The sequence below is a fragment of the Arvicola amphibius genome, chromosome 12 (genome assembly GCF_903992535.2).
Source record: "Arvicola amphibius chromosome 12, mArvAmp1.2, whole genome shotgun sequence".
Taxonomy (NCBI): domain Eukaryota; kingdom Metazoa; phylum Chordata; class Mammalia; order Rodentia; family Cricetidae; genus Arvicola; species Arvicola amphibius.
This window is the reverse complement of record NC_052058.2, coordinates 100,988,524-100,995,373: the sequence shown is the minus strand read 5'-3', so window position 1 is coordinate 100,995,373 and position 6,850 is coordinate 100,988,524. Positions and strand designations below refer to the sequence as shown.

General features: G+C 46.4%; 1 pseudogene; it reads left to right on the top strand.

Moving 5' to 3' along the window:
• The first annotated feature begins 1,644 nt into the window (after positions 1-1,644).
• On the top strand, positions 1,645-6,336 carry LOC119827174 (annotated as a pseudogene).
• Positions 6,337-6,850: the final 514 nt, after the last annotated feature.

Below are 6,850 nucleotides of genomic sequence, written 5' to 3'. Positions count from 1 at the left end.
CAGAGGTAGGTGGAGCGGAAGTTTAAGGTCATCCTCCTATACATAGTTCAAAGCTGACCCTGTCTCAATCCACCACCAACAAAAAGCCAGGCGTGGTTTTGTGTGTCTGTGTATGTGACTGTGATCCTAGGCTTGGGGAGGAAAGACAGGTCAGTTCTCAAGACCAGCTAGCCAGTTAGCCTAGCAGAATCGATGAGATACAGGCCAATGTCAGACTGTCTCAAAAACAAACAAACAAACAAATGAGGATAGTGACAGAGAAACAATACCAAGATTGTCCTAAACATTCCCATGTATGCATGCCAGTACCACACAGGGACATGTGTACACACACACAACTCACACACTCACACACACATTCACACACACTTGCCTCTTGTCTTAGTTCATTTGTTAGGTTGATAAAATACTCTAACAAAAGCTGCTTAGAGAAGAAAGGGTTTAACTCATGATTCCGCTAAATCCTTGACTGTGATAGTAGGATAGTAGGAACCCGCACAGTTGGTCATATCCACAGTCAAGAACAGAGAGAAAAATGAACGCATGCACACTTGTGTTCCAATAATTATCTCTGCTTTTTCTTTCAATCTGGGACTCAAACCCAGAGAATGGTGCCACCCAATTTAGGCTGTGTCTTCCCACTTCAAATAACACAATAAAGACAATATTCCAGTTGCAGTGTGTCATCCGCTGCACATACAGAGTTGTTAGTGTGCCATCCACTGCACAGAGTTGTTAGTGTGCCATCCACTGCACACACAGAGTTGTTAGTGTGCCATCCACTGCGCACACAGAGTTGTTGCAGTGTGTCATCCACTGCACACAGAGAAAAAAAGACAATATTTCACAAACAGGCCAACAGACCAATTAATCCAGATAGTCCCTCATTGAGACTCTGTCCCCAGATAATTCTAGACTGATAATGAACTCTAACTATGCCTTCATTACCCCTTTACCCGACATCCTGCTCTATCTTCTTCCATATCTCCTGAAATTACATGTTTTTGTGTGCTCCATCATTTGCAATGTTTCCTACATCAGTCAGTCCTCCTGTGTCCAAGGGCAGGGTCACGGTCCCTTCTGCTGGGTAATCAATGTGCACGCATGGCCATGGCTCCCAACATACTTGTGGAATGACTGTGAGGGAGGAAGGAGGGGAGGGTGGGTGGGACAGGCGTGGCCGCCGCATCGGTCTCTGTATGTCAGTGCAGGATGGGGTTTCCTAAGAAGTGGGGTGTTGCTTGCCAAACACATTTCAGATGGCCAGAGGCTGCAAAGGGGGAAAAACAAAGCCATAAAACCACTAGATGAAAAGACAGGAGAATATTTTCATGGTTTTGGAGGAGAGACAGCATTCCTAAGCAGGACATGAAATCCAGAAGCTAGCAAAGAAAACCTCAACAGGCTTGATTACATAAAAATAAATGCTTCTGCATGGTCCAAAACACGATAAACAAAGTTAAAAGACCTGACCAGGGGAGAAATTTAAAACATGTGTCATGACCAACAGATTAATGTCGTAACGTATAATGAGATCCCATGAGGCAAGAAGAAAAAGCATACACAACCTGGCAGGAAAACAAAACAAACAAACAAAAAAATAAAGGCTGGGGTGCAAGTCAGCTGATAGCATCCTTGTCTAGCATGCGCGAAGAAAGCCCCGAGCTTCAGCACAGCAAAAACTGGGTGTGGCGGTGCACTCCTGTAATCCCAGCTCTGGAGAGACGGGAGAAACAGGAGCTCAAGGTGAGCTTGGCTACAGAGGGAGACCCAGATAGACTATGTAAGCCACCATATTGGGTGAGGGAGTGGAAAAGAGGAAGAGAGGGGGGATGGAGTGGAAAAAGAATGGAAGAAGAAAGAAGAGAAGAGGCAGGGGAAGGCTTGAGAAGTTTCTAGAGTAGGAAACATGGAGGTGGAGAGATGGCTCAGTGGTCAGGATGTGTGTGCTGCTCTTGCAGAGGACCTGAGTTCTGTCTCAGTATGAAGGTTGGGTGGTTCACATCTGCTTGCAGTCAGAGCTCCGGGGATCCTTTTGTAATCTGAGGGCAACTGCACTCCTGTGGGCATATTCACACCCACAAATTGCATACATACGATAAAAAGTAGATCCAAAAAATTAGTCTAGGAAACTCTGAATGGCCAGACAGCTGCTCCTGCCCCAGCAGCTGGGAATTAATATGATGCAGCGAGATTCCAGGGAGAAAGCTGGTAAGTCCACTGTGTCGGCCAGGGTCTGGGGGACCACCTACGACAAGATGGATATGATCTTGTGGAGGGTAAGAAGGTCGTTAGGGGCTCAGTGGCATTCAAAATGCTCACTCCTCAGGACTTGGAAATGACACTGTTAGGAGCTTATTCTTGGAAATTGGCAGATGTTCAACGCTTCATGTGTCTTTGTCAGTGTTCTATGGCTGTGAAGAGAAACCATGACCATGAAAACTCTTACAAAGAAGAACATTTAATGGAGATGGCTTACAGTTCAGAGGTGAGTCCATTATTGTCATGGCAGGAAGTATGGCAGCATGCAGGCAGACATGGTGCTGGAGAAGTACCTGAGAGTTCTGCATCAGGATTGGCAGGCAGCAGGAAGAGAGAGACGCTGGGCCTGGCTTGAGCTTCTGAGACCTTAAAGCCCACCCTCAGTGACACACTTCTTCCAACAAGGCCACACCTACTCCAGCAAAGCCACAACTATGAGTCTATGGGGGCCATTTTCATTCAACATACCATACCTCACTTTTCCAGAAAAAAACGTGGCTGGTGACAGCTATCTCTAAAGCCCTTGCTAGGACTGTACTCAAGCATGGTGGAATTCATCCAACTCGTTGTGTGTAAATCAAAGCACAACTTGCAGTAGGAGGAGAGTGGAGCCCAAGAAGGCTAATTTTTTAAACATTTATTTGTTTATTTGGAGGGCGGAGTGCACATTGCCATGGTGTGGAAAAGTCAGATGACAGCTGCTGGGAATCAGTTCTCTCCTTCTCCCATGTGGGTCCCAGTAATCGAACTCAGATTGCCAGGCTTGGCTGCAAGCCCCTTGATCCATGTACGCATACTCCCGCAGCTCTTAGATGGAGTGAGAGACACTGCTGTAGACATAGGAAGCTCAAGAAGGAAGGACTTATAAGTATCTGTAGATTCATATCATAGAAGTATAGCAACTAAAATAGATTATTATTGCAATCTTGTTTTTTTTCCAATAGGTCTTATACATAGCCATGGTTGGCCTGAAACTTGATATGTAGACCAGGCTGGTCTCAAATTTGTGGCAATCTTCCTGTTTTTTTTGTCTCCTGAGTGCTGGGATTACAGTGAGTGCTGCCACAAGTGGCTATTGTAATTGTGTGTGTGTGTGTGTGTGTGTGATGTATGTCTCTGAGTGATGTGAACACACATGTGTGCTTATCAGTGTACAAGATACAAACATGTAGATGCCAGAGGAAAATGTGTAGTATTTTCCTGTCACCCTTCACCTTATTTTTTGAGACAAGATCACTTCTGAACCTGGAGCTATCATGTTGGCTGGACTAGCTAGCTACTAAACTTCCACCTACCTCTATACCTAGTGCTGAGTTTACAGACATGCATGGTCATGCCCAGCTTTTTACAAGGGAACTGGGGGTTTGATTTGGGTCCTTTTGCTTCTACAGTAACTGCTACTACCCACTGAGCCAACTTCTCTTCTGAGCGCGCACATGCGCGCGCGCACACACACACACACACAGACACACACTGGTTTGTTGGAACAGGATATTACTATATAGCTTTGGATAGCTTGGAGCTCACTATATAGAGCAGGCTGGCCTCAAATTAAGAGATCAACCTGCCTCTATCTCCTAAGTACTGGGATTAAAGGTGTGAGCCATCCTACCAAGCACCTGCAATTTTTTAAATACCAATTTTTAAAGCTTAAGTCGTTTATTTTATGTACATTGATGATTTGCCTGCATATATATCTGGGCACCACTTGTGTGAGTTATAGACACTCATGAGCCAACAAATGGGTGTTAGGAATCAAACCCTGGGTCTTCTGAAAGAGAAGTCAGTGCTTTTAATTACTGAGCCACCTCTCCAGTACTCATTATAATTTTTAATAATAAAAAAATAGGAGCGTTAGGGCTTGGGACATAGCTCAGTTGGTAAAGTGCCTGCTTGCTGCCCAAGAATGAGGATGTGAGTTTGATCTCTAGACCACATAATTCAAGAGCTGAGATGCAGAGGCAAAGCCTGGAGCTTGCTTGCCTGCTAGTTTACCCAACCCAACATGTTCCAGACCAGTGAGAGACCCTGTCTCAAACACACACACACACACACACACACACACACACACACACACACCTGTCTTAGTCACTGTTTCATTGCTGTGAAGAGATACCATGACCACGGCAACTCTTAGGAAACATTTAATTGGGGACTTGTTTACAGTGTCAGAGGTTTAATCTGTTGTCACCATGACAGGGAGCATGGTGGCACGCATGGTGATAGAATAGTAGCTGAGAACGATGTCTTGATCCACAGAGAGAGAGAGAGAGAGAGAGAGAGAGAGAGAGAGAGAGAGAGAGAGAGAGATATGCCCTGTCTGGTGTGGACTTTTGAAACCTCAAAGCCACTCCCAATGATACACTTCTTCCAATAAGGCCACACCTCCTAATCCTTATTAAATAGTGCCACTTCCTGGTGACTAAGCATTCAGATAATATAAGCCTATTGGGACCATTCTTATTCAAACCACCAAAAACAAGCCACCCTCCTAAATCAGAAAACAAAACAAACACCCAAACAAAACAAAGTGTCAGCACTCTGAGGAATGACACCTGAGTTTGATTTCTAGCCTGACACATGCACTCACAAGTGTGCATAAGCCACCCCACTATGAACACACTTGCAAATAAGAAGATGGAAAGGGGCTCTCTGTTCCTGCCTGGTCCAGAGACAGCACATCTTCTCATGCAGTGCCAGCCTCGTTCCTGAGACATAATGGTGAAGGTCAGAGTGAACGGATTTGCCTGTACTGGGCACCTGGCTGGTTAGCGGGGCTTCCTCCATTTCTGGCAAAGTGGACATTGTTGCCATCAGTGACCCCTTTCATTGGCCTCAGCTGCATGGTCTTCATGTCCCAGTATGACTCTACCCATACCAAGTCCAATGGTACAGTCAGGGCTGAGAATGGGAAGCTTGTCATCAATGGGAAGGCCATCACCGTTTTCCAGGAATGGGATCCTGCTACCATCATATGGGGTGATGCTGGGGCCAAGTATGTTGTGGAGTATACCGGTGTCTTCACCACCATGGAGAAGGCTGGGGGCAACTTAAATGGTAGAGCCAAAAGGGCCATTATCTCCACCCCTGCTGTTGATGCCCCATGTTTGTGATGGGTGTTGTCTTAGTTAGGGTTTCTACTGCTGTGAAGAGAGATCATGACCAAAGCAACTCTTATAAAAGAAAACATTTAATTAACACTGGCTTACAGTGTTAGAGGTTTAGACCATTGCCATTGTGGCAGGAAACATGATGGCATGCAGGCAGACACGGTGTTGGATAAGGAGCTGAGAGTTCTACATCTTGACCCACAGGCATCAAAAGGAGACTGTGTGTCACATGGGGCATAGCTTGAGCACATGAGACCTGAAGGCTTCCCTCACAGTGACACACTTCCTCCAGCATTCCTCCTAATACTGCCATTCCCTATAGGCTGAGCATTCAAACACACGAGTCTGTGGGGCCCACTCCTATTCAAACCATTATGGGGTGAACCACAAGAAGCATGACAACTCATGATTGCCAGCAGTGCCTCCTGCAGCACCAATGCCTTAGCCCCCCTGACCAAGGTCATCCATGACAACTTTGGCACTGTGGAAGGATTCATGACCACAGTCCCTGTCATCACAGCCACCCAGAAGACTGTAGATGGCCTCTCTGAGAAGCTGTAGTGTGATGGGCATGAGGCTGCCCAGAACATTATCCCCGCATCCACTGGTACTCCCGTGGCTCTGGGCAAGGTCATCCCAGAGCTGATCTGGATGTTTGTTCACATGATCTTCCATGTTCCTATCCCCAATGTGTCTGTCCATTGTGAATCTGACATGCTGTCTGGAGGAAGCTACCCAGTATAAAAACATCAAGAAGGGGGTGAAGGAGGCTTCAAAGGGCCCACTAAAGGGCATCTTGGGCAGTGCGGAGGACCAAGTTGTCACCTGCAGCTTTAACAGTGACTCCCACTCTTCTACCTTCGATGCTGGAGCTGGCATTGCTCTTAATGACAACTTTGTAAAGCTCATTTCCTGGGATGACATCATGGGGGACCTCATGGTCTCCATGACCTCTAAGGAGTAAGGAGCCCTGAACCACCCAACCGGCAAGAACAAGAGAGAGGCCCTTTGCTGCTGGGGAGTCCTTAACTCAGTCCTCAACACTGAGCATTTCCCTCACAGTTTCCATCCTAGAACCCTAGAAGAAGGGGGACTTAGGGAGCCCCCTAACTGTCTAGAATTCTAACTCTCTTGAATTCCATCAATAAAGTTCACTGTATCCACACAAAAAAGAATGTTAAAGGGTACAGCTAGACTTCGTGACACTGTACGGCAGGGACAGGGGACCTGGATTTGAGTACTGTGGACCTTCAGGAGCTTATAGTGTAGGCTCATGACATAAACGTAGGGTAGACTCAGCCCTCTTCTCTCCCTGGCCTCAGAATGCTGTGGGGCAGGTTATCTTGTAGTAAGAGTATGTCTGTAGGCTTGCAGAGTAGGGAAAGGCATGAGCCAGGGTCAACCTTACCAGGCAAATGCTGACTTAGTCCTTACTTGGTACCATCAAGACTTTGCTAATGCGGATAGGCTGAAACTTG